Below are 25,854 nucleotides of genomic sequence, written 5' to 3' on the forward strand. Positions count from 1 at the left end.
CATCTTTGTTGGGTTAATTTGCATACTCACTCCTGATTGGCTGCTGGGAATCACAAAGGTATGGCCAATTAGCATGTTACTCTTCTATTAGGTAGATAGGCAAATAAATGAACTTCAACCCAAGCTTCACACCTTATACAAAAATTAGTTCAAAATGAATCATATATTTAAATGTAAAGCACAAAATCATTAATCTTTTAGAAGAGATCATAAGAAGGGACCGTTGTGACCCGGGTGGGGTGAAGAGTTCTTAGATATGACACTGAAAGCATGATCCACAGAAGAAAAAGTGGATGAATTGAACTTAATCAAAATTAAAAACTGTGCTTTGGGAATAAAATTCTTAGGGAGATGAGGAGACAAGATACAGACTTGGAGAAAATATTTGAAGACCATTTATCTGACAAAGGACAAATATCTAGAATACATAAAAACTTCTCAAAAACTCAACAGAAAAGAAACAAATAATCCCATTACAAAATGAGCAGAAGTCATGAACAGATATTTCAACAAGGAGGATTAACAGATGGAAAATAAACTTATGAAAGTTTGTTCAACATCATTTGCCATTCTGGAAATGGAAATTAAAAAACCACAGTGAGATAATACTACACAGCTATCAGAATGGCTCAAATGAAAAACAGGAACAATATGAAATGCTGGTGAGAATGTGAAGAAACTTGATCTCATGCATTTGTTGCTGGTGGGAATGTAAAATGCTACAGCCACTCCTGGAAATGGTTTGGCAAATTATTTATAACCTAAATATGCAACTATCACATAATCCAGCAATTCTACTCGGGGACATTTTTCTCAGGGAAATGAAAACTTATGTTTACATAAAAGCCTGTACATTAACATTCAAAGACGCTTTCCTTATAACAGGCAAAGTGGAAACAGCCTAGATATCCTTCAATAGGTGAATGGCTCAACTGAGGTACATCCATATGTTTATTCACCATCTGTTTGGTGTCAGAACCCTACCAGGTGCTTAAATACTTTTGTGACTTAAATCTTGGAAGGTAAATATTATTATCCTAATTTTGTAGATTAGAAATTTGAGGTTTTGCCAGATTAAATGGCTTATTCAAGGTTATTCAGGGCAGAGGCTGGAATTTGCTCATTCGCTTTCCAGTGCAAAGGGTGTCACATAAGTTAGGTGAGGAGAAAGCGTGTTTGTTATTCTTTGTGATCTGGAGGGATGTAGCTAATGATGTAATATCCTGCCTGAGGACTGGTTCTGTCAGCAGACCTTCAGTACAGAACCACTGCCTAAGAACAGACTTTCCTTCTCTATAGTCTACGTCCATTCCCTTTACCTGGACATCAGCGATGTTATGTCATAGCATCTGAGGAGTCTTACTTCTCCAAGAAAGAGGGTGGGCCCAAACAATCTCTCCTCTGTTGACTCATTCCATCATGTAACAGAATGAATTCTGCTCTTTGTCCTAATTAAGTTTGCATCTGTGGAGCCCAAAGCACTTACCAGCCCAAAGAACTTCCTGAAATGACTTTGTTTTGCAATGTGTATTCCTGTTCTTCAGCATCAACTAAAACGCGACCTGGATGTCCATAATTATCCAGCAGGTGTGACTAAAATGTTACCGCATCATCATATTTTGGTGCTGGAAGGAATCAACATTCAATTAGAACAATCACCTCATTTCGTAGAGAGGCAGAGCGACTGGTCCAAGTCACACCTATGTGCTGAAAATTACAGCACACGTCTCAGATTTCTCATGAGGCTCAGATTGGAGTGTTACCAACACTCCTTTCTCCACTCTGTACTTGGAGCTCTAGTTGCTACCAGTTCCAGGTTTTGCAAAAGCAGTTCATGTTTTGTGAATCAACCATCAACAAAATATCTAATAATTTATTTAAAAACAAAAAAGCAAAACTTCAGGGTCCTCCATATTAGAAGAAATGGCAGCTACCATATCAAATGGAGGTAACCAAAATCTTATGATTAGGTGATTCTAGAAATTGCAAACACAGTGTAGCTGGAAAAGCCCAAGAATTGACAGTCTTGAGTTAGATGACTTGCTATGCTACCTAAGTGTCTCTTTTTGCTCAGCCATATCTTTTAATTTTGATTCCTCCAACAAACAAACTCTTATTCAGTGCCGGCTTTATACCTTGCATTTTGCTTGGTTCTGGAGATTCAAGGGTGATCAAAATCATAATGATGCCTGCCTTTACCTAAGTCAGTTTTGGAGCATGAAAGAAATGAAATAGTAGATATAAAAGCTCTTTGTAAAGTGTACAATTCTATCAAAAATTAGACATAACTGCATACCATTTCTAATTGCGAGTATATACGGTATCACACATGGAGCTTTGAAGATAATGAAAACTCCCTGAGCGTAAACAGAAAACACATTTATATTGTGAGATTGTGAAGCCCAGAAATTGAAATTGGACAGAATGCTTAATAAACAATTGCCAAGGGCCAATCACTTGCTTATCATCTATGTGTTCCCCACTCAAATACAAATACATAAAACTTTTCTCTCTTTTACTACTATTATTCCAACTTTTAAAACAGTATAGGCATGTAGCATGCACCAAATATTTATTGAATGTTAAACTTTTAATTAATCTCTTTTTGTGTATATGTGTTATTTTTTAAGGTAAATGGCTAGAAGTGGAATTAGTGAACATAAGGTTATATACATTTAATCTTGATAGATGTATTTTGACCCCTTTTATATCTGGCTAGCATATTTCACTTCTAGGAACAGCATTCCCTTCTTCTAGGAATTATGCCTTCTCTTATCCTCTGGTGGGAGATGCCAAAGAAATGTGTACTCATCTTCTGATGAAGTGAATTGTGTCAGGAATGGGCCCAGATGCAAGGAATTCCATCTCTCTGGTCATCAATTATTGGTCTCAGCATGATCATTGATTCCAATCAGGAACAGTGAGTCCCTTCCTTAGGATTTTTGGACTTGGAGAACTTGATACTTAATCATTAATTTTCTGGTACTTGGAGCTGTAAGACATAGAACTCAGCTCCAACATTGCTGGTTGCCATGTTTTCCACCCAATGGAGCAAGCCAGTCAGCACCAAAAAAGAGAAATCTGAACCCAAATACAGAGAAGAGTAGAAGGGAGGAGTCCAAATGCAATTTGAGTGCCTGGTTCCCAGTCTTTCTGCAGTCAAACTGCATGAGCTTCAGGGAATATCCTAACCTCTTTATTATGAGAATAGTAATTATTCCCCCTCCCCACCTCATGTTAGTTGAAGGTGCTTTCCCCCATATTTGGAACTAAGAGTGATAGTAGTGAAGCCTACTGCACAGCAAGCACCTTGACTCAGTAGTCTGTCATATGTAGTAGCATAGGCAAGTACCATTTCCCATATATTTGCCTATAAGCGATTTATCAATATTTAATTTTTTGGTCAGTATGGTGTGTTAAAACAATGTAATTATCCTATTTTTAAAATCTGTGTTCCTTAAGAACTAGCTAGCCTGAAATGTTTTCAGGTCTTTATTGGCTACTTGTCATTCTTCTGCGAATTGCTCATATAAATACAGTAATTTTTCTGTGGAGTTGCATTTTTTAAATTCCTTTGCAGGGATTCATTAAATACTATGGCTATTAGTCTTTGATATATATATCTTAATATATATATATATATATACTTTTTAAAGAATTTTGTTTATGCTATATGTGACCATATAGAGGTTAATAAAGTCTATGTATTCAAATAATTATGCTTTTTATTTCTGATTTCTGATTTTTTTGCATGTTTAGGAAGACTTGTCCTACATCCAACTTATCTTAAGAAATCTAAATTTCCATTTTTCATGTGTACTAGTATACGTTTATTTTCTACATTTCATTTTACTTTGCTCCAATAGTCTTTGCCTTTCACGTATATGATTTAATACATAACATTGCAAGATGTGTTATCCTTACTTTTTAGATAATGATGAGAAAAATGAGGTTCACATCCAGGTCATACCCGTGGTCAATGCTGAGAATCATGACGCAAGCTCACTCTCTTTCAACCTTGCCATCTGGGCAACATGCAGCTGAGAAAGAAGGTCCTTTGTAATTACTGGAATTCACCTTCTTTATCCTTCCATTTATTCCCAAAGGGATCCGAGTTGGCTAATATTACAAGTTAATATGACAAAATAGATACTTATTATGTAAGGGACCTGGTGTTAGTACACGCCGTGATCTGAGTGCATTCCGTGCTTCCTATGTCCTTCATTAAGGATGGGTGGAGGATGGATGAGTGAATGAATGATGGTATCACTCAGGGGTGGGGTGGCAAGGATCACACTGATCCTGTCTGTACTGGGAGAGCCAAGGTTACGCTGGAAGCCAAGGTTTAGAGCGAGATGAGGAAAGAGCTGACTGTCAAGTGTGTGCAGCAGCCTGTCAAGACAGAGCCGGCTGTCTGGAGGTCGCAGCTAAACACTGACATTCCCAAAACCATTATCTGTGACTCACTCCCCTGAATTCCCAGAGGACTTCTAAACACTCGTTATGGCTGTTTTGTCCTTGTCTGTTCACCCAGCAGTCTGCATCCTCCCCGCCTTGGCACCGAGTCCTTGTGCTCTGTGCCCTTTGTGCCCTTATAATGCCAGGTACAGTAGAGATGCTGTCAATGCATAGGGGAGAGCCAGCCGGGGCTTCCCAGCTTTGGAATCTTATTTGTGATCTCTTTTCAAGAAGAAAACTTAGAAAGTTACCTTATTATTGATGTTTTACAAAGAAGTCTGAATGTTACAAATTTGGTGGCTAAAAAGCAATGCCAACTTTTCTAATGACATTTTTCTATTCAATCAAGTAGGTAATTCAAGTTCCAAGAATAGATGTATTTTATGTGGGACCCAGTAAGGCTATTTTTGTTCTGAATGAAAGAAAAACAGTCTCTAAATACACCTCCCTCATGCATGCACATATATACATACACATATACATACATACATACATACATACGTACATACGTATTCCTGAATTTGCCTTCATGCAAAAAGTGGTTGCTCATCATTGGAGTCCATGCTTAGCAAAAACCTAATCCAGGAAGGGTTCAAAGCATTAGTTCCCAGACACATGCCACCAGCAAGGCACTGACTTTCCGTATGGATGGGTCCCACCAGAGGGCCACTTAGCTTCAGCTGCCTCTTCCTGGCTGGTCCCCAAACAATAATAAGGTGTGTAGTAATACCCAGTGTAGTGCCCACCTCCCAGCGAATCTCTTCCAATGATGGCCCAACAAAGTGTCCAGCAGACATTACATCCTGAGTGCGTTTCACCTGCATAAATGAAATGCCACTGCGGGGAGCTCAGCGGAGGGCAGCTGCTGGACTTCTCACAACCAAACGCACCAAGGCTGTGCTTCCCCTGGGCTCCTCCTAGTCAATATCCGAGGTTGGCAGGTGCACTGGAGCCTGACACGGGCTTCCTCTAACAGGCAGGGTCTTCTTTGGACGCCCGCTGGCCTGGCTGAGACTTTCTAAGAACTGCTCTGTAGTCTGTGGCTCTTCTAAGCCCATCTTCCTTCCTTCTCTCCTCTCACAGGTATCTGACCTGTCTCATGTCCAAATGCTCTCCATGCCCAATCCTGCTCCTACAAGTTGTTCCTCCAGTGAATCTCCTGTACATCTAATCCATTCCTGGTGCCTGTCTGCAGGTCATGAAATGGGGTGAAGCGGGAAAAGAAGATTGACTTAATAGAGTAGGCACAGTTGTTTGCTGTCTATTGAATGGGGACATGCCCAGAGCAGGGATGCAGATCTGCTTTGCTTTTCCCTCAGTCAGGTTCCATTTGTTTCTCTGAGTCCTTTTTTTTTGTAACATAAGTATTTTGTACTAGTAGCACTTATTCCATGTCAGGCATAGCTCTAAGCATTTTGTACACCCTGAACAGTTTAGTCCTCACATCAGCCCTGTGGTGAATCATTACTTCCATTGTGCAAATGAGAACACAGAGGTACACAGAGATTAATGTAAAGTTGTCCAACCTCACGGAGCAATAGGTGGCAGGGCTGGGATTTACCTCATTGCACTGTGTTGTCTCTCATGTTAGGAGTTCTTTGCTGTGCTGAGGTTGCATTATCTAAAGATAAGTATTTTTAAATAAAATATGTCCTCCAAACTTTAGTCAGTTACCTTGCGTGACACCCAGCTAAAAGAATAAGATGTTTTTTCTAACGCTAAAAGAAAAACTGGCTGTACTGAATTTGCTAAGTCTTCAATGTGGTAACTTCCTAAGGGAAAAGAATGTTGAACTCTCTCTCTCTCTCTCTCTCTCTCTCTCTCTCTCTCTCTCTCTCTCTCTCATTTCTCTCTCTCATTTTCTTACATTAGAACATACCCCCTAGCCCCTCTTTCTTGCCCTGCAACTCCACTGAAAAACCTTGTCTGGATGAAACAAGTCTATGAATTTTCACTCTAAACAGCTGACTTCTCCAGACTGCTGAGAGATAATTATCAAGTAGATGCTAAGCTCTGGATAACATACTAGGTGGTGTATATGCATCTGATAATTTAAACCTCACAACCACCTGTGGAATTGCTGCCCATTTGAGAAAGAAGAAACCTGCCTTGTAGGTGTTAAATTGCCCAAAGTCAGAGCCAGTGAGTAGCTGAGTCAAATGAACACCCAGGCTATCATCTATTTTGCTCTCATCTTTTTTTTTTTTTTAATTTTAAAAAATCTTTATTGTTGAGATTATTATAGATGTCCCTCTTTTTTCCCCCCTATTGCCTCCCTTCACTGGGTTCTGTCCCGCCCCAGGCCTTCACCACCCTATTGTCTGTGGTAATGCATATATGCATATAAGATTTTTGGTTAATCTCTCTTCACTCCCCCAACCCTCCTTCTCTTTGAGAATTGTCAGTCTGTTCCATTTCCATGCCTCTGATTCTATTTTATTCACCAGTTTATTCTGTTCATTAGATTTCTTATTCGTTTATTTTGATTTTTAGATTCAATGGTTGATAGGTATGTATTTGTTGCCATTTTGTTGTTCATATTTTTGATGTTTTTCTTTTTCTTCTTCTTCCTCTTAAAGAACACCCTTCAACATTTCATATAATACTGGTTTGGTGGTGATGAACTCCTTTAGCTTTTTCTTATCTGTGAAGCTCTTTATTTACCTTCAATTCTAAATGATAGCTTTGCTGGGTAGAGTAATCTTGGTTGTAAGTCCTTGCTATTCATCACTTTGAATATTTCTTGCCACTCCCTTCTGGCCTGCATAGTTTCTGTTGAGAAATCAGCTGATAGTTGTATGGGCATTCCCTTGTTGGTAACTAACTGCTTTTTTCTTGCTGCTCTCTTTGTCTTTAGCCCTTGGCATTTTAATTATGATATGTCTTAGTGTGGTCCTCTTTGTGTTACTCTTGTTTGAGACTCTATCTGCTTCATGGACTTGTAAGTCTATTTCTTTCACCACATAGGGGAAGTTTTATGTCATTATTTCTTCAAATAGGTTTTCAATATCTTGCTCTCTCTCTTCTTCTGGCACCCCCATAATGTAAATGTTAGTACACTTGAAGTTGTTCCAAATGCTCCTTACACTATCTTCATATTTTTGGATTCTTATTTCTTTATGCTCTTCTGGTTGGGTGTTTTTTGCTTCCTCATATTTCAAATCACTGATTTGATTCTCAGAATCCTCTACTCTACTGTTAAATCCCTGTATATTATTCTTTATTTTAGTGAGTGTATGCTACATTTCTGACTGGTCCTTTTCCATGTGTTTGACATTCTCACTAAGATCCTTGAAAGTCTCACTAAGTCCCTTGGAGGTTTCTAGAATATTGTTGAGTAACCTTATAACTGTAGTTTTGAACTCTATATCCAGTAGTTTGCTTTTTTTCCACTTCTTTCATTTGTGACATGTTTCTTTGTCTCCGCATTTTGGCTGATTCCCTGTGTTTATTTCTATGTATTGGGTAGAGCTGTTATGTTTCCTTGAGTTGGTAGAGTGGCCTTGTATAGTAGGGGTCCTATAGGGCCCAGTGGCTCAGCCTCCCCAGTCACCTGAGCTGGAAACTCTAGGTGCACCCCTTTATAGGCTGTGAGCACAGGCTTGTAGTTGGGACTTGATTGCTATTGGTGTCACTGGGAGGAATTGACCTCCAGGCCAATATGCTGTGAGGATCAGCTTCGACTACAGTGGGAGAGCTGCTGTGTAGGAGACACCTCTATGGAACAGGACATGCTTTAGTGGGGCTTTGGTGCTCACTGAGTCTGCCCCTTGAGTGTGTTGCTTGTGGATGTGTAGAGTTGTAATATGGTATGGTCTGATACTGACCACTGAGTACACTGGAGGGAGGTGCAAAGTCAGCCACTGCCTGGGACCACCCAGCAGGAGCTACAGAGAGATCTGCAAATTCCTCCTTTTTGTATTAGGTTTGGAAGTGCCCAGACGAGGCCCAGCTGTGAAGCAAGGCAGGCTGGTGCTGGTGCAGGGTCTTGGGCCTTTTATTGATAGGTTTGGGCTCCCTGACCCAGCTGTAGCTTTTTTGAGACTTTCAAGGATAGGCCATTCTTATGCAAAAGCCACTGCAGGCAGGTTGGGTAGGGTTGTAAATTGGACGAGTCAGGGCCTTAGGGTATCACAGGGTGGAGCAAAAAGAAATGGCTGCCAGTCAGCCCTGTGACCAACTGGGAGGTCCCAGCACAGGAACAATGATCTCTGTGACTACCTCTGTCTGGGAGAAAGCCACCCCCAAGTTTCTGTCCTGATGCCAGATGAATGTGGCCCCAAGTGCCTCGCCCTGACGCTGGAGCTCAGAGGAAGAAGGACCTTGTAAGTTCATTTCATAGTGCTGGCCTTTTAAGAGGAGCAGCTGGGTCTCCAGCAGCCTCTCGGTCACTGAGCTCCAATTTGCACTGGTTTTTATAGCCCGTAGTTATGGGGACTTCTTTTCCCAGCTCTGGGACTCGAGGCTGTGATCCCTTGTTCCTCCAGGCCAGTGGTTCTCAACCTTTCTAATGCCGCGACCCTTTAATACAGTTCCTCATGTTGTGGTGACCCCCAACCATAAAATTATTTTCGTTGCTACTTCATAACTATAATTTTGCTACTGTTAATGAATCATAATGTAAATACCTGTAATGTAAATATCTGTGTTTTCCGATGGTCTTAGGCTCTACAGAAGCAGTTCTCAACTTGTCACAAGTTGAGAAAAAAGTCACACACGTGGTTTCTGGACCAGCCCATTCTGTGCCTCTGCACCTTCTTCTAGTCTCAGTGTGCTTTCTTCTTTACTTCTCTAGTTGCAGGACTTCCATTCAGCCAGCTTTCTGATGGTTCTGGATGATAGTTGTTCTGTTTTCTAGCTGTAACTTAATGTGGTTGTGGAGGTGCAAGTACAGGCGTTAGCCTATGCCACCATCTTGGTTACCTCCTTTGCTTTCATCTTTTTAAACTTTGTTAGCTAATTAGAATTTAATCTTTCTGAGCCCTAAAATGTAAAGAAAAAATAGTCTTTCTTTAATGGAGCATGACAATTCATATCCACTTTAATAATTTTTTAAAATATAGGTTTTTATTGATTTTTAGGGAGAGAAAGAGAGAGAAACATCGATTGCCTGATTCCTATATGCACCCCAACCAGGGATTGAACCGGCAACCTGTGTATATGCCTTGACTGAACTGCAACTGTCCAGTGCCTGGGGCTTTGCTCAACCAACTTGAGCCACACTGGCCAGGACACACTTTAACCTTTTCATGACATCATAATTACTTCAATGCTAACACTTGTGAGATTATTTATGACGTTAGATGAGCACATTTGTTATTCATTGTTTTTATACAACAAATGCTTGCAGAATACCTTCTGTGGTAGTCACAGTTCTATAACGGGCCAAGATTCCCTCCCTGTGGTGTGCATGTTTTATATAATCCCCAGGACTGTGTATATGATCGATTTAGATGGAGTTATGTTACTTGGCAAGTTGACCTGAAGATATGAAGATTATCCAGGTAGGCCTGACTCTGAATCACATGACTCCTTTGAACACAGAGAGTTTTCCAGCTGGTTATAGAATAGGAGGTCAGCCCAGCTGGAGTGGTTTAGTGATTGAGTGTCAACCTGTGAACCAGGAGGTCATGGTTTGATTCCCGGTCAGGGCATATGTCTGGGCTGTGGGCTCAATCCCCAGTGTGGGGCATGCAGGAGGCAGCCGATCTATGATTCTCATCATTGATGTTTCTATCTCTCTCTCACCCTATCCCTCTCTCTCTGAAATCAATAAAAATATATATTTATTTAAATGAAGAGGAAGTCAGATATTCAAAGCACAAGGGGGATTTGACATGCTCTGCTGGCTTGAAGATGGAGGGGACCTCTTGGTGAGGATGGTGAGTAGCCACTAGGACCTAAGGATGGTTTTTGGCTGACAGTCAGCAGGGAAATAGAGACCTCAATCTTACAGCCTCATGCCAACAAACTGAAGGAGTTCGGAAGCAGATTCTTCTCCAGAGGCTCCAGACAAGAACTCAGCCTGGCTGACACCTTGATTTCAGCTTCTGATGCCCTGGCCAGGTTGTAACACTTACCCAACCTACTCCTGAATGTCTGACCTCCAGACCTGTGAGCTAATAATGAGTATTGGTGTAACTCACCAGAATGATGGTAATTCGTTATGCAGCAATAAAAAACTAATAAGCCCTTTATGTTCCAGGCACAGTTCTTGGTGCTGGAAATATAGTAGCCTCCACAATCATAGAGTTTATATTTGAGGAAGAGGACAGGGGATGAAGAGATGCAATGAAGGGCAAGTCATACAAAAGCACACAGTGAAAGATCAGCTTGTAGTCAGTGCTGTGGAGGGAGTTATAATGGGGCTCAGACCAGAGTGATTGGGGGTTTTCTTCAGATCACTTGGTCAAGGGAAGTCTCTTTTGAGGCAGCTGCATTTGAAAATGCTTGCATGACAAGAAGGTTCTAGCCAAGTTCAGTCTGGGATAAAGCTATCCAGGCAAAGAGCTTCATGTGGAAAAGAACTTGTAATTTTTTTTTTTTTTTTTAAGAACTTGTAATTTTTATAGCATGTTTGTTCCTGTTTTAATAATTGTTTCTACTGGGTCATATTAAGTGAAGCAGAATATTAACCTGGAGTTTTGGGCTTGGAGTAAATAATAGTACTACTGAATTTTCTCTATTCTTCCATGGCAAATGAGCTTGAATAGAAATAAACTCTTTATTGCTAGTTCTGTAAAAGTTCTTTGATTTAAGTTTGGCTTTAACCTCTGGAAAGTCAAAGATCACTGGATTAAGTGACCTCAAACCCATGATTGAAACAGTTCCCTTTTGGTCTTTACTTGGTTTGAGGAGAACTCAGCTATTGAGAAGTAAAGAAAAAAATTAAACAATGGAAATTACATAGAGTAAGGCACAAGAAACAGAAGTACGTTTTCAAGATACGGAGGTTGAGTTTACATGCACGATTTGGTAGTTTGGTAGCGTATAATGAAATTGGAAACATTTATTCTAAGTGTAAACCTCAGCCAAAGTTCCTAAGTAAACTCAGTAGACCGGGATTGCTTTTTAATGAAAAAATTTAAGATACTAATGTGGATGTTTAGTTCACAATAATTAATTCTTTCTAAAATAAAATTTCACTTTATTGTTATCTTATTACTTAGCCATCACATTTTCTGCCTAATGTAGAACGCTGCCAAATTATAATATTAAAGGAAAAAGCATATCTTAAAATTGTCAAGTGTTTAGAGGCCTACTTACTCCTTCTATGGGGAAATGTGTACTCCATTATAAGGAAAGCAAGAGACCAAGGAGATTCACATTTGGACTCCTGTTATAAGGCAGAAACTATATGAGAAGTCTCTATGTGTATTCGTTTGGTTTTTGATTTAGTTATGGCATATCATTGATCAAGATGAAGGAACAGAAAAAAGTTAATCAACTGGGCCCAAATCACACAGCCAGTTACTGTTGGAGCTCATATATAAACTAGGGTGTGTGTGTGACGCTGTCAAATCTGACCTAGGAGGGAGGCATGTGTGGAGAAGGAAGCTCTCATTCCTGGGGGTTAGGACTTGGACATATGAATTTTGTTGGGGCAAACAACTTCAAATACTTTTGAGAGCAAGGCAGAACATAAATAAAACAAGATTAAAAAGTGACAGTCAGCCCTAACCGGTTTGGCTCAGTGGGTAGAGCGTCGGCCTGCGGACTGAAGGGTCCCGGGTTCGATTCCGGTCAAGGGCATGTACCTTGGTTGCGGGCACATCCCCAGTGGGAGGTGTGCAGGAGGCAGCTGATCGATGTTTCTCTCTCATCGATGTTTCTAACTCTCTATCCCTCTCCCTTCCTCTCTGTAAAAAAGCAATAAAATAAAAAAAAAGTGACAGTCAATGTCAACAAGAGGAGTCACTCACAGTTAGTCTCAGCCCACATCTCCAACCTTGTCTCTTTGGTATATACTTCTCTTTCAACTCTGTCTCACCTGCAGAAGGACTGGCTGTTTTCTAGATGTGCCTTCTTGAAAGCATCTGTTGTCACCTATCACCACAGTATTTTGTTCCTGAACATTAACAGGAGTAAGCACTTCTTGAGGAAGGCAGACCTGAGCTTGCCTTTTTAAGAAATACACATATTTTTTATTGATTTCAGAGAGTAAAGGAGAAGGAGAGAGAGCTAGAAACATCAATGATGAAAGAGAATCATCCATTGGCTGCCTCCTACATACCCCACATTGGGGATTGGATTGAGCCCACAACCCGTGCATGTGCCCTGACTGGGAATTGAACAGTGACCTCCTGGTTCATAGGTCAAGGCTCAACCACTGAGCCATGCTGGCTGGGTGTCTTTAAAAAATGCTTCCTGTACACCTTGTACATCATCTATCCATTACTGCAGCCACGACAAGGCTTTGTAGCTGGTTATGTGCCTCCTTTAGGCAGGAAGTTCCTCGAGGGCATTCACTGGCTTCTTCACCTTGCTATCATTACTGTGTAGTATAGTGCCTGGCAATTAGCAGTCACTCAGTCTATTTATAGAGTTTGTTGTTTTTCAAAGTAAGCAACTGAAAATTGAGAAACAAAGATGCATTGGGTTCTTAGGGATAGAAGAAGTTGAATCCCAGAGAATAATCTACCTTGTTCTGACCTGTGGAAAAAAGCTCAGAAAATCCAGGTTGGATTCTATAATTTGAGTGTTAGAACTAGGAGGGTTCTTAGTTTAACCTTCTCAGTTTTCAAATAAGGAAGCTGAGACCCAGAATGATGAGGTGACAGGCCCAGGTTACATAGCTTAGCAGACTCAGGGACAGGAAGAGAATCAGGTCTCCTTTCTAGATTGCTGCTTTCAGCCCCTTCTGCGACCTTGACTTCAGTCACCTAAACCTGGCCTAGTCTTTGTTTTTCCATTGCAAGAACAGAATTATTCTCACTGGATTACTAGGTAGAACCAAATAATATAAATACCTGAAAGCCCTTTGAGAAGTAAAAATGCACCATCAGAGTATGAGATTTCATCATAAGATGCTTTTCAACTCGGGGTACTATGCAGAAAAAGTCAATCACTCCCTTCAGTGACAGAAAAGTTTTTAGAATTCTGCATTTTGGCAAGTCTACAAAGAGTAAAAGTTAAGACATAACAGAGAGTATCTTTTTTTTCCATTTGCTTTAACAAGCATTGTTTCATTTTAATAATCCGCGACACAATGTCTAGCTAATAAGAAAAGTATGATATGTGCATTAGGTGGAAAGAAATACAGTTAGTCCTGTAGGCTTTTCCAGAAACACTTTGCTACCAACCCTTTTGCAAAATGGGGACCAGTGCTGCTGGGGAAGCTCCTGTGGAATTTGCCAACCTGGGAGATTTGTGAAAAGAGTTGGAGCAAATTAAGTTGTTTTGTTCAGTGCTGCTCAATGTACCTAGTTTATGAATAAGAAACTTCGTAAAAAAAAATAACTAAAAGGCTGAACATAAACTATTTGCATGCATGTTAGGCCTTGAACATGAATGAAAGTCATGCCAAACTGGTCTATTTTCTGTTCTTCCCATCACCTCATTTACTTTAAAAAATATTTATTTAGAGAATTTACTATAAAAAAAATGATTGAGTATCAGACACTGTGCTAGGTGCTGGGGATTTAGAGGAGAATTGGACTCCCTGGGTCCCTCCTATTAACAGTGATGGTCTCTCTGTGGGGAAGAGAAGAATAGATAATGAGATGTTTAAGATATGTACAAGGCCCCTACAGGAGGAAATAATGGGGCACCTCTTTTTGTAGGGAATTGGATGGAATAGAAGAGTGTACCTCTTGGCCAGTTTTTAAGCCTTTGGTGCTTAATCTCAACTTTCCATTTCTGAACTTTGAAGGTGCCTTATTTGCCCTACTCTTATCGCATGCAATAACAATGATAACAAAATAGCTACCACATAATGCGTACCTATGTGATTGGTTCTAAAGTAGCACCTTACACAAATACTCATATTTAGTTTAAGTGTTCAAGTAACTCCAGGAAGCAGAATCCAATGTGAAGCTTTCATAACTCTATCGCTGATTCCTTGTTTTTTCCATTTCTACTCATCTAAATTATTGTTCCCATTCTCTTTAGTCAGATTTTTTTCTATTATGGTGTTTTTGCATTGATAATGATAATGTTGATGATGATGATCATTTGTTTATTTGGTGCTTACTGTTTTGCTAGGTAGTGTGCTAAACTCTTCACAAAGCATTGCCTCATTTAAATGGCTCAGTAAGTTTTGAGGTAGATGCAGTTGTCCTCCATATTTGACAGTTGAGGAAATGGAAGTCTAAAGGGCTTAATTTTTCTGATAGATACATAGGTACTAAGTGAGAGACCACAGATGAAGTCTGTATCCTTCCAGATCTTGAGCTTAAACATTAAGTGCTATGCTACTTCAATGTCTCTTCTGGAGCAGGTAGAAGGTCTTCTCCATGGATAGATCATTTTATGTGTCTGCCAGAAGACAACCATGTAGCACTCTGTCTGGACTGCTCTATTTTCCTCCCTCGGCTAAATCCATTGTTCCTTTACAATGGACATTAGGGTTCTGGTTAATCGTAATGCATTGTCTACACAGACTTATCCCTCCCTCCTCCCAACCCTTGAAATTGTGGCAGAAGAGTAAAGAGACTAGTCTGCAGGGACAAGAGGACTAGTAGGAGAGATAATAATGAAGGAAGAGTTCAACTGCTTCTCTGATTATAGGAAACAGAGGTAGGTGTGGCAAATAGCTCAGCACAGTGGAGAAAGTTCTCACTTAAAGGCCTCAGTTGACTTGCCCAGGAGCCTCTGAATGGCTCTGTAGGAGGAGCATGGGGAATAGTGGAAGTTTGAGGGGCACAGGCTAAAACTGGGTGACCGGCAGACCCCCTAGGTGCCTCCATAATCCTTGAAGGTTACTTCCTTGACTTTGGAGAATTAAACTAGTGAAACTCTGGTTTCAGGGACACTAAGATCTTGGGAGAGCAGGGTAGTGTGGCATTGGGCTACAAGAGAGGAAAAAGTATACTATCTAATAAAGAGGGAATATGCTAATTGACTGTCATGCCCTCACAAAGATGGCGGCACTCACAGCCAATAAAGAGGGAATATGCTAATTGACTGCCACACCCTCAAAGTTGGCAGTTCCCACAGCCACAAGATGGTGGTGCCCAATCCCCTCAGCCCCACTGGGGTGGCAGGTGCGCAGCACAGCTGGGCCCACCCCCAGGTGGGTCGGGCCACTCCGCGCTCCTGCCTCCGGAGTCCTCCAGTCCCCTCAGCCCCCCAGCGGCCCTGGGCTGTCCCGAGGCACAGGCAAGCCTTGGATGGCAGCTGCCCAGCCGACGCCCGAGGCACAGGCAAGCCTCATACGGCAGCTGCCCAGCCACTCAGGGCTGGCCCAAGGCACAGGCAAGCCTCAAATAGTGGCTGCCCAGCTGCCCAGGGCCGCCCGAGGCTCAGGTAACCGGGGCCAGCTGAGGCTTGCGCTGCTGGCAGTGGCAGCAGCAGAGGTGTGATGGGGGCGTTGCCTTCCCCTGATCGCTGGGTCGACTCCCGTCACTGAGGGCTCCCAGACTGTAGGAGGGGGCAGGCCGGGCTGAGGGACCCCCTCTCCAGTGCATGAATTTTCATGCACTGGGCCTCTAGTAGAGGAATAAGCATAATCTAGATAACAGGAGACCCTCAGCACACTTCCCCTTTTGCCTTAGTAGACCAGCACCCAAGCATATAGCCTTTTCTAAGACCTTTCCAGCAGCAGATTGGAAGGTCATTTTGCAGAGAAATGAAGTAGGTCCAGAGAAAAAAGTTCCAAAGACAGGCATTTGGAGCTTCCCTTCAACAAGGATGGCATGCCCTTTTATTACCCCAAGTAAAACCTGGCAAATCAGTCTCTGCCCATGCTCACAGAGCTCCAGATAAAACATCTGGTGCTTTACTCTTTAAAAAAACATACAAATGTACAATCCAGGAGAACTAGTTATTTGAGGAGGTGTTCCACATGAAAGAGATGAAAATACACCGAAAACCCAACTACCCACTGAAATAAACCACCAGAAAACAACGATGAAAAGGAACTCAGTGAAAGAGAGACCATGCTGGCAGTAGAGAAAAAAAAATAAATCTGCAACTAATATTTTCAGAAAGATCAGAAAATTTGTTGCATCTATGGAATACCAATAAAATGCTTGGGAAAAGGAGCCATCAGAAAAATCAACAGCTCTTGGGGGAAAATAATGTTTTCATTCCTCCCCCTACCCCAAAGAAGTGTAAAAGCATATAAAAGTTTTGCAAAATAACTTTGTTGCCCGATTAAAGGGAAAATGATAGTCAAATGGAAGAAAAGATAAGAAGAGTAGACACTCAATCCAGGGACTTCCACATCTATACATTAGGAGATTCAGAAAGAGAAGACAGAGAAAATGGAAAGGATGAATTATCAAAGGAATAATGCAGGAATCTCTCCCCTAGGTGACTTATATAAACGTCTTGTCAAGTTCCCTGACTGATCAGCACACTGTATGCTAAAGGAGATTACACCTGGAATAAAGGTATGTGTGTGTGTGTGTGTGTGTGTGTGTGTGTGTGTGAGAGAGAGAGAGAGAGAGAGAGAGAGAGAGAGAGAGAGAGAGAGAGATTCACAATTCACAATGGCTTCAAAATACATCACCGCTGGGTGCTAAAAGAGAAGAGCAACATTTTCAAAATTCAGAGAGATAATTATATTTAACCTAGTATTCTATATTCAGCCAAAGTATTGATTGTAGGTTTAAGGTAGTATATAGATATTTTCTAACATGAAAGGCTCAAACATATTACCACTACACGTCTCTTCTTAGAAAGCTACAAAGGGGTGTAATTTATAAAATGAGGAGTTGGTAAAGAAGAAGGAAGGCATGGAATTAAAAACCAGGGCATTTAATGCCTGGTGTAGAGAAGAGTGGAGAAACAAAAGGCTCAGCAGGAAGGCTGGATAGAAAGCCTAGAGGTCAATGGGTCCAGATAGGAGCCCAGGACTGAGGGCAAAGGGAGAGAGGATGAAGGGTGAAGGGAGGAGGTAGGGAGAGCATGAGGCAGAAATGGACACAGTGATTTGTTTATTTAAAAATGAATACATTTCACTTAGCATAATAATATCTGGGTCAACAGGCCTGTATTCATTTTTTAAATAAACAAATCACTACTTTATCATTATACTTTTTCTCCCAACTACCCCAACAGACATTTCAAAATCTATCAGTAATTTTTACAAATGTTCAACCACAATTTCAAATACTGTGTCCATTTCTGCCTCATGCTCTCCCTACCTCCGCTAACACAATGATAACAGAAATCAAAGATTAAAAAAGAAAAAGACTAACCTAGAATTCTGCCACTCAAAACAAAAATCACATTTCCGTTTCTCTATAACTATCTAGTCTTTGCTCATATGCCGACACTTTTATGCCCTCTCAGTGAAGATGTAATGTTGTGTTGTAATTTATTCACTTAATATTTTATCACATGCAGTTTTTCTTGCTGGTACATGGTTTTCATAATGGTCACTTTAAGCAGCTGTGTATTTAATCACATTGTGTTTATTTAACCATATCCCAATATATGAAAATTGATTTAATTTTTCTTACTCTACAATGAACAGCTTCTTACACATTTATCCATTATTCTTTTTGATTATTTGCATAAAATAATTTCCTAGAAGAGGCTAAAATGGGCATACATTCTTACAGTTTTAGAACTTAAAACTGGGAGAGAAGTTGCTACATCAAATCTCAAATTCAAGGTAGAGATGCCTTCTAAAGAAACATGTCTCTTCCTTACTCCTTCCAATAAACCTCACTTTCTCATGTAGAAGTTTGTCCAATTTGTTTAAAAAAACTTTTTTTTTAAATCCTTACTCCTAGGAGCCCAAAGTGGCACCATTTACTCTACTTATCGGTCATAATCCTGCCCTCAGGTGCTGCCCACAACTGCTGTGTTCTCTCTTTCCACACGGCAGCCTGGCAAATATTTGAGGAAGAGGCTCATGAACAAGTGACCTTTGCACATTCTTTCAACTGAAATATTCCCTGTCCGTGACTGTGAATCTTCCTACTCATTCACCTTTGCCGTTTTCTACCCCAGTTACACAAACCTTTCTCTGCCTGCCAGTCACCTACAGATTCCCCCAGCCTCCTTCATGACTGCCTTTCCAGTTCTGAGCCTCCGCATTCTGTTGGGTCAAAGATGCCATCAATTCTAAGATGCACCGTTACTTTTATGACTCACTAATAAACAAACAAAAACCATTGCCAATTAAACGCTGACATGACATCAATTATAAGGCACACTTCATTTTAAGAAATGTTAAAATGTGACCAAAAAATGTGCGTCTTAGGATCAATGAAATTCAGCAAGGCCATTGTTTCTTTCTAGGTCAGTTTCAGACTGTCAATATGCACCAAGCTGTGTGGCTCCTGGACCTGGATATAGTATTCAGGGTAGTTGGCTTCCCCTGACAGTGGTAGCTGTTCTATCCAGGCCTGTTCACAGTTTGTACCCTAGTAAGTGGGGCAGTGAGGGGTTTTCTAGTTCTGTGTGATGTGGTTAGGTACTCTAGGTGTGTGTGTGTGTGTGTGTGTGTGTGTGTGTGTGTGTGTGTGTGTGTGGTATGTGTGTATGTGCATTCCAAAGGCATGTCCCTCTGCTCTAAATATAACAATGTAATTCGAGTCCAGTAATCACTTACAATGAGAATAATAGAAACCATAATACCAAACCACTTCATTGCAAAGTCAGAGTTCAGGAGTGGAGAAACTGTGGTAGATATTGAATCAGATTCAAAACAGATCAAGTCTGAAACCCTGTTGATTTTATGCTCACAGTTCCAATTACTCATGATATAGCCTCTGATAAAGCCACAATAACCATGTAACACACTCAGGGTGAAAGGTGGAGAAAAGATGTGTGTGCTAGCAAGTATGCGTGTTCCACTGTCCATGTATCAGAGGGCCCATGAATGGTGACAATGAAGCACAGTTTATAGGCTTGATGGCACCAGCCTCTTAATAAGTTCAAAATCATTTTCATCCCTTGAGATTTAATAATGTAAAGGGATCATTTAAAAATTAAGCCCTGACAGTGTGGCTTAGTGGTTGAGTGTTGACCCATGAACCAGGAGGTCACAGTTCCATTCCTGGTCAGGGCACATGCCCAGGTTGTGGGCTCAATCTCCAGTAAGGGATGTGTAGGAGACAGACAATCAATGATTCTCTCTCATCATTGATGTTTCTATCTCAGCATTGATATCGTGTTGGGAAAAGAATTGAATAATTTTCAGCAAATCCTTTAATTCTACATGATTTATGCTTTTACTGTTAATTCAAGTAAAATAAATTTAATATTAATAATAGCACTTATAACATGATCCATTAAAAAAATCTTATTTCTAAGTGTTCTAAAGCACAGCCCATTCTTGATATCCATGGTAGTTATGTTCTATAAAGTCATGGCAAAAACTTAATTAGCAAATACGGAACCATTGCTCTTAGGGGGAAATACAGATTAGATTCCTGTGAGCTTCTGATCACAGCATTTTCATCCACTGATCAGCACATAACCCTGTTTTATGTATGTTTCTGTTTTAAATATACCTTATTCACTATTACATGCTGTTGAATCCTTGACAGTGAACTCATGGCCATTGGCATTGCAACTCACATCCAAACATGCTTATCTAACACATGTATCCTCTCCTTAAGGCACATCACAGCCTTCCTGCACTTAGGAACACTGGACAACACGTTAGCCCTTCAACATCTGGGGGCCAATTTAAATAATGAAATCACTATAAAATGCTCAAAAATGAAGAGAATTTCACACTAAGTAAACTGCACAGAGGCCACTTAATCTGAAGCAGGAAGGCAGAGCATTTCTTTGTGTGACCTCAGTGGGGAACAGTGCAAGTCGAGTGACCCAAATATTTTTCCCCTCTGTGCATGTCAGGGATTGACTATCTAAAGCATCAAGAATATGGATGTGGAGGTTACGAGTAAATTATTATTTTTAATTTGTTTTTTGTTTAAATTTTTAAATCAAGATGTAGTTGACATATAACGTTGTATTAGTTTCAGGTGTACAGCATAAGGATTAGGTATTTGCACATATTATAAAATGCTCACCACAGTGCCATATGCAGGCAAATGTGTGAATATAGAATCCACCAATAATGTGAATTGACTATTCCTAATCAAACCTTATTTCACCCTCTTCCTTTTCTTCCTATCTAACTACCTGTCTGTCCATATGAAAGGTATCTGAAATTGTATTCAGAAAGAATTGACAATCGCTATTATTAGATGGTGAAATTCAGATTTTTACTGAAAACAAAAATATAATAGCACAAATTTTTACAAATATAGTAAACTAATCATTAAACATTTATATTAAATATAGTATTACATATTATAAAAATAAAATAATAAGGTTTTATGTGTGTGTACCACAATGGTATTTGTGCTTTTTTATTTCATACTGCAATTCAATATTTCACGAGAATGTGTGAAAATAAGCAATTATACACTACCAATTTTAGTGTAAATTAGGAAGATTTTTTTTGGGAAGAGAACTAGCAAAATGCATAAAAAGTTCAATTGTTTTAATTACCTTTTATTCAGTAGTTACGTTTGGACATTTCACCCATGGAAATAATGACAAATTTATTAACAATGCTATTATGGCTGTAAACATGTAAATCAACCCCATAGACCATCAATAAGAGCTCAGAAAAAATAAAAACAGCTTTTATAAGCCCTCTTCTTTAAGAATTTGGATGACATTATTAATATAAGAACAGGTTAAAATACCATACATACATGTTAAAAAGATGTGAAAAATATGTAATCAAATTGTCAGCAGTGGTTATCTCTGGGAGGTAGGTAACTTTCATTTAAAAATATTTACTTTATAAGTTATATAAATGTCTAAGTACTAGGTTATACACCTGATACTAATTTGGTATATCAAATGTAATTGAAAAATTAAAAAATATATATTTAAAGATTATTTTAAAAGTTCACAATTTTTATTTAGTATGTATTTATGATTAGGATAAATAAATATTATTTAAAGGATAATAAATATTGTTTGAAACTTGTACTTGACCTCTTAGGAAAGCATAATGATCAATGGCATAATTTACATAAATGCAGATGCCTGCATTTTTTTTTTTTTTTTTTTAGGAACTTGTACTTGATTGACAGGCTCATAAACATGGTATCATTTAAAGCAATTTGCATTATAACCTTGTGAGACTGGTTTAATTATTTTTAATTTATGGATGAGAGTATCTGAGTCAGAGAGATTATAAAAATAACCTAAGGTCCCCCATTTAATAATTGGGGACAGAATCAGGACTTAAACACAAACTTTCTGACTTCCACCTACAAATGCCAATGTCAGAGTTTTTGTGAGGTCATTGTCCTTGCAGAGACAGCAATCTGCCATTTTTGTTACCAAAAAAAAAAAAAAAAAAAAAAAAAAGACAGACATTTTCTATAATGCCTTATTTAAACCTCACAGTGACCCAATAAATAAATGATAGTACTACTAAAGATGATTCTTTATAGTATTAAAAATTATTTTAATCAACAATATATGATGTTCAATATATCATTTGTTCATTGAACCAACATATTCTAGGTGCCAGTAATGCGCCAGGCACTGTTCTAGGCACCAATGATACAGCAATTAACAACACAGAGCCCCTGTTCTCATGGAGCTTTCATTTTTGTTTGGGGAGACAGATAATAAAAATACTAATGTAGGGCCGGCCGGTGTGGCTCAGTGGTTGAGCATATACCTATGAATCAGGAGATCTCAGTTCGATATCCTGTTGGGGTACGTGCCTGGTTGTGGATTTAATCCCCAGTGTGGGGTGTACAGGAGGCAGCCAATCAATGATTCTCATCATTGATGTTTCTATCTCTCTCTCCCTCTCCCTTCCTCTCTGAAATCAATACAAATATTGAAAAACAAACAAACTAATGTATGGCACAGACAATGGTGATAAATGCTGTGAATAAAAGCAAAAATGGAAAAAGGCTTTCACAATTTTATGATCTTTCTCTATTTCTGGGTTTGGGGTTTTGAGGCTACTTTGGTCTGAGGTGGAGAAGCTGGGAGAAGAGTAGTTTTGGAAAATCAAGACTTTAAACTTGGGATGCCTATGAGGCACCTAATGGGGAAGTCAAGCAGGCAGAAACATAAGTCTGAAGATTAGGTGAGAGGTCAGATCTGGAGATGTAAACTTGGGAGGCAGTGACTTATCGGTGGTACTCAAAATCATGGAATTACACGCCATTATGTAGGGATATGGTGCCCTGGAACACGCCAACATTTAAAGGAAAAGAGGAAGATTGGGTGGCACTTAAAGAAGACTGAAAAGGAGCCGAAACCGGTTTGGCTTAGTGGATAGAGCGTCGGCCTGCGGACTGAAGGGTCCTGGGTTCGATTCCGGTCAAGGGCATGTACCTTGGTTGTGGGCACATCCCCAGTGGGAGGTGTGCAGGAGGCAGCTGATCGATGTTTCTCTCTCATCGATGTTTCTAGCTCTCTATCTCTCTCCCTTCCTCTCTGTGAAATATCAATAAAATATATTTAAAAAAAAAAAAAAAAAAAGAAGAAGACTGAAAAGGAAAGGAAGGAAGAAGAAAGCCAGGGATACCTGCTGTTACAGAAATTTACTGGAGAACCTCCCAATAACCCATCAGAATGCAGACATTCTGATTCCCAGTGCTGTGCCATCCCTGCTATTGAAGATTTTTATGACGCCTTTTTTATTTTTATATAGTCTTATCATTTTTTGTCCTTATAAGAGTTATTTAAATAATAATTGCAATGGTAAATTTGCCGGGCGGTAATTGCTGAAATGACTTTCTTTACTCTTTAAGTCTTTTGGGCACCATTCCAGTTTCCTATAACCTTCAAACATATGTGTAAATAGTTCAGTGAGTTCATTATCTAACTCCCTGAACAGCAAAGCATGATATACTCTGAAAGCCAATTCCCACTCCCATAAAACAGAGCAGTGAACCATTTCCCTTAAAGGACCTTCACTAGAAGGTCTGCATACTTACAGAATTTTTCAAAATTCATGCTTCGTTATTTACTTTTATCTTCACATTTTTAACTCTCCATACAGGCCCAACCTTTGTATAATAAATTCATGTTAAGCTCAATGAAAACGTAACATGGAATTTTACACTATTTCCCTCTCTGTGCTTGATTTCTTTTATGTAACACTAGAGGCTCAGCGCACACGAAATCGTGCACGGTTAGGGTCCCTAGGCCTAACCTGGCCTCCATCGCATGGCCTCTGTTGCCCTGTGACGCTACATGAAGCTCCCCGCCTCAGAACGCTTCACAATGCTCGCGGTCCCTCGACTGCTCTGCGAGGCTCCCCCTGCCCCTTGACTGCTCCACAAAGCTTGCTGCTGCACCACGAAGCTTGCTGCTGGACACTCCGAGGAAATCCCCCCCACCCCGCCACTGCTCCGTGAGGCTCCCCAACCCCACAACTGCTCCGCAAAACTCCTCTGCCCCGTGACTGCTTCGTGAAACTCGCTGCCACCTGAGTGACTGCTCTGCTAAGCTCACGGCCACCCCACGAAGCAGCCTGCCACCACCACTCAACAGTCCACAGTCCTGTCCCACTGCCAGCCCCCACTCATGGTGAGTGGCTCAGGGGCTGGGGGAGAGGGGGGACCCAGAGGTGCTCCAGTCGCCCGTTCGGTTGTGATGCCACCTAACTCTTTATATATATTAGGATAATGTCTGTGGGAGGCATTCATGTTGCATGGAGTTTATTCGTTCTCAAATTTCTCTCCAAAGTTGCATTTTATGAAGGTACTCCAGTTGATTTATCTATTCTACTGATGATGGACATTTGAGTTGTTTCCAATGTTTGGATGTTATGAACAAAACAACGATGGTAAACATGTAGTTAGTTCCTTTGAGTATCTTTCTAAGATTGAATTGGTGGGCGTATGTATGCATTTAGGAGTGGAATTACTGGGTCATAGTGTAGGTATATGTATGTTTTTTCATTCCAGCCCCTAAGAAATACAAATTAAAGTAATAAGATATTATACAATGCTTATGAAATTAGTAAATGTTTTAGTACACAGAATATCCACCATATACTGTTTTCACTTTTGCAAATTGGTGGTGGGAGTATAAATTGGTATTCTCCTTTGGAAAGCATTTTGTCAGTGTATAGTAATAATAGCCTTTAACATTTTTATACCAATTAGCCCAGGAATATTTTTTTCTTTTTCTGTTTTGGAAGTAATTCTAAAAAATAACTGTAAATATTGTTAAAAGTTTATGAACTAACATATTTGCTGGAGAACTGTTTGTAGAAGAAAAAACAGTGGAAATGACTTATTTCCAACAATAGGGAATACTTAAGTTATGTAACAACCTCTCAATGAAATATATGATGTTTTGTCTATGAAGAGTTTATAATGGCATAGAAATAGGATTTGTTAAAATGCTAAATTTAAAAAGCAGAACATGTTTCTAAAGTGTTAACATAGCTTTGGGGGGAAATAATATAACAAAACAAGAAAAAAAAACTCAGGAGGAAATATCCACAAAATACTAATGCTGACCAACTGAGTGGTAGATTACTGGGTAATTATTTCCTTTTCTCGATTTTGCAAATTCACATCCTCTTAGTGGCAGGATGGGATACTGGTTAAGAGTTAGATTCCTAAAGCCATATTACCTAGTTTCAAATCCTTTAGTCCTGGTTTCACTGCTTACTGGCTGTGTTACCTTGGGCAAGTCTCAGTTCTATTTAATTCATCAGCTACTTATTGAGTATCTAGTATGTGCCAGGCACTGTTCATCAAACAAATAAATACAATTCCGTGTGCCTATGGAGCCTCCAATACATCTATAAAATGGGCATCAACAGAGTGTCTAACATTTAAGGTGGCGATGAGCCAACATCGGACAAGTGTCTGAAACATATGAGACCTCTAGAAGTGCTAATAATACCTACTATTTTTTTCACTTAGATTGAATACTTCTAAAGCAACATTTTAAAATATGCTGTTTGCAATTATTTTAGCTTAAAAATATTCTATTTTATCCTATTTTACTACTACTAGTTTGCTAAGCATTTTGCCTTGAATAAATTTTGAGTTATGTTGTATAATTTTTCCATATCTGTTGAGATTTTTTTCTTTACATTTTAAAATATGGTGTATTGCATTAATGGGCTTTTGTATTCTCCCTTTTAAATTTAACTTGATTTATTATATATTACTAGAGGCCTGGTGCATGCAATTCATGCACGGGAGGGGGGTCCTTCAGCCTGGCCTGCACCCTCTCCAATCTGGGATCCCGCTT

This window comes from Plecotus auritus (assembly GCF_963455305.1).
Source record: "Plecotus auritus genome assembly, chromosome: 1".
NCBI lineage: Eukaryota > Metazoa > Chordata > Mammalia > Chiroptera > Vespertilionidae > Plecotus > Plecotus auritus.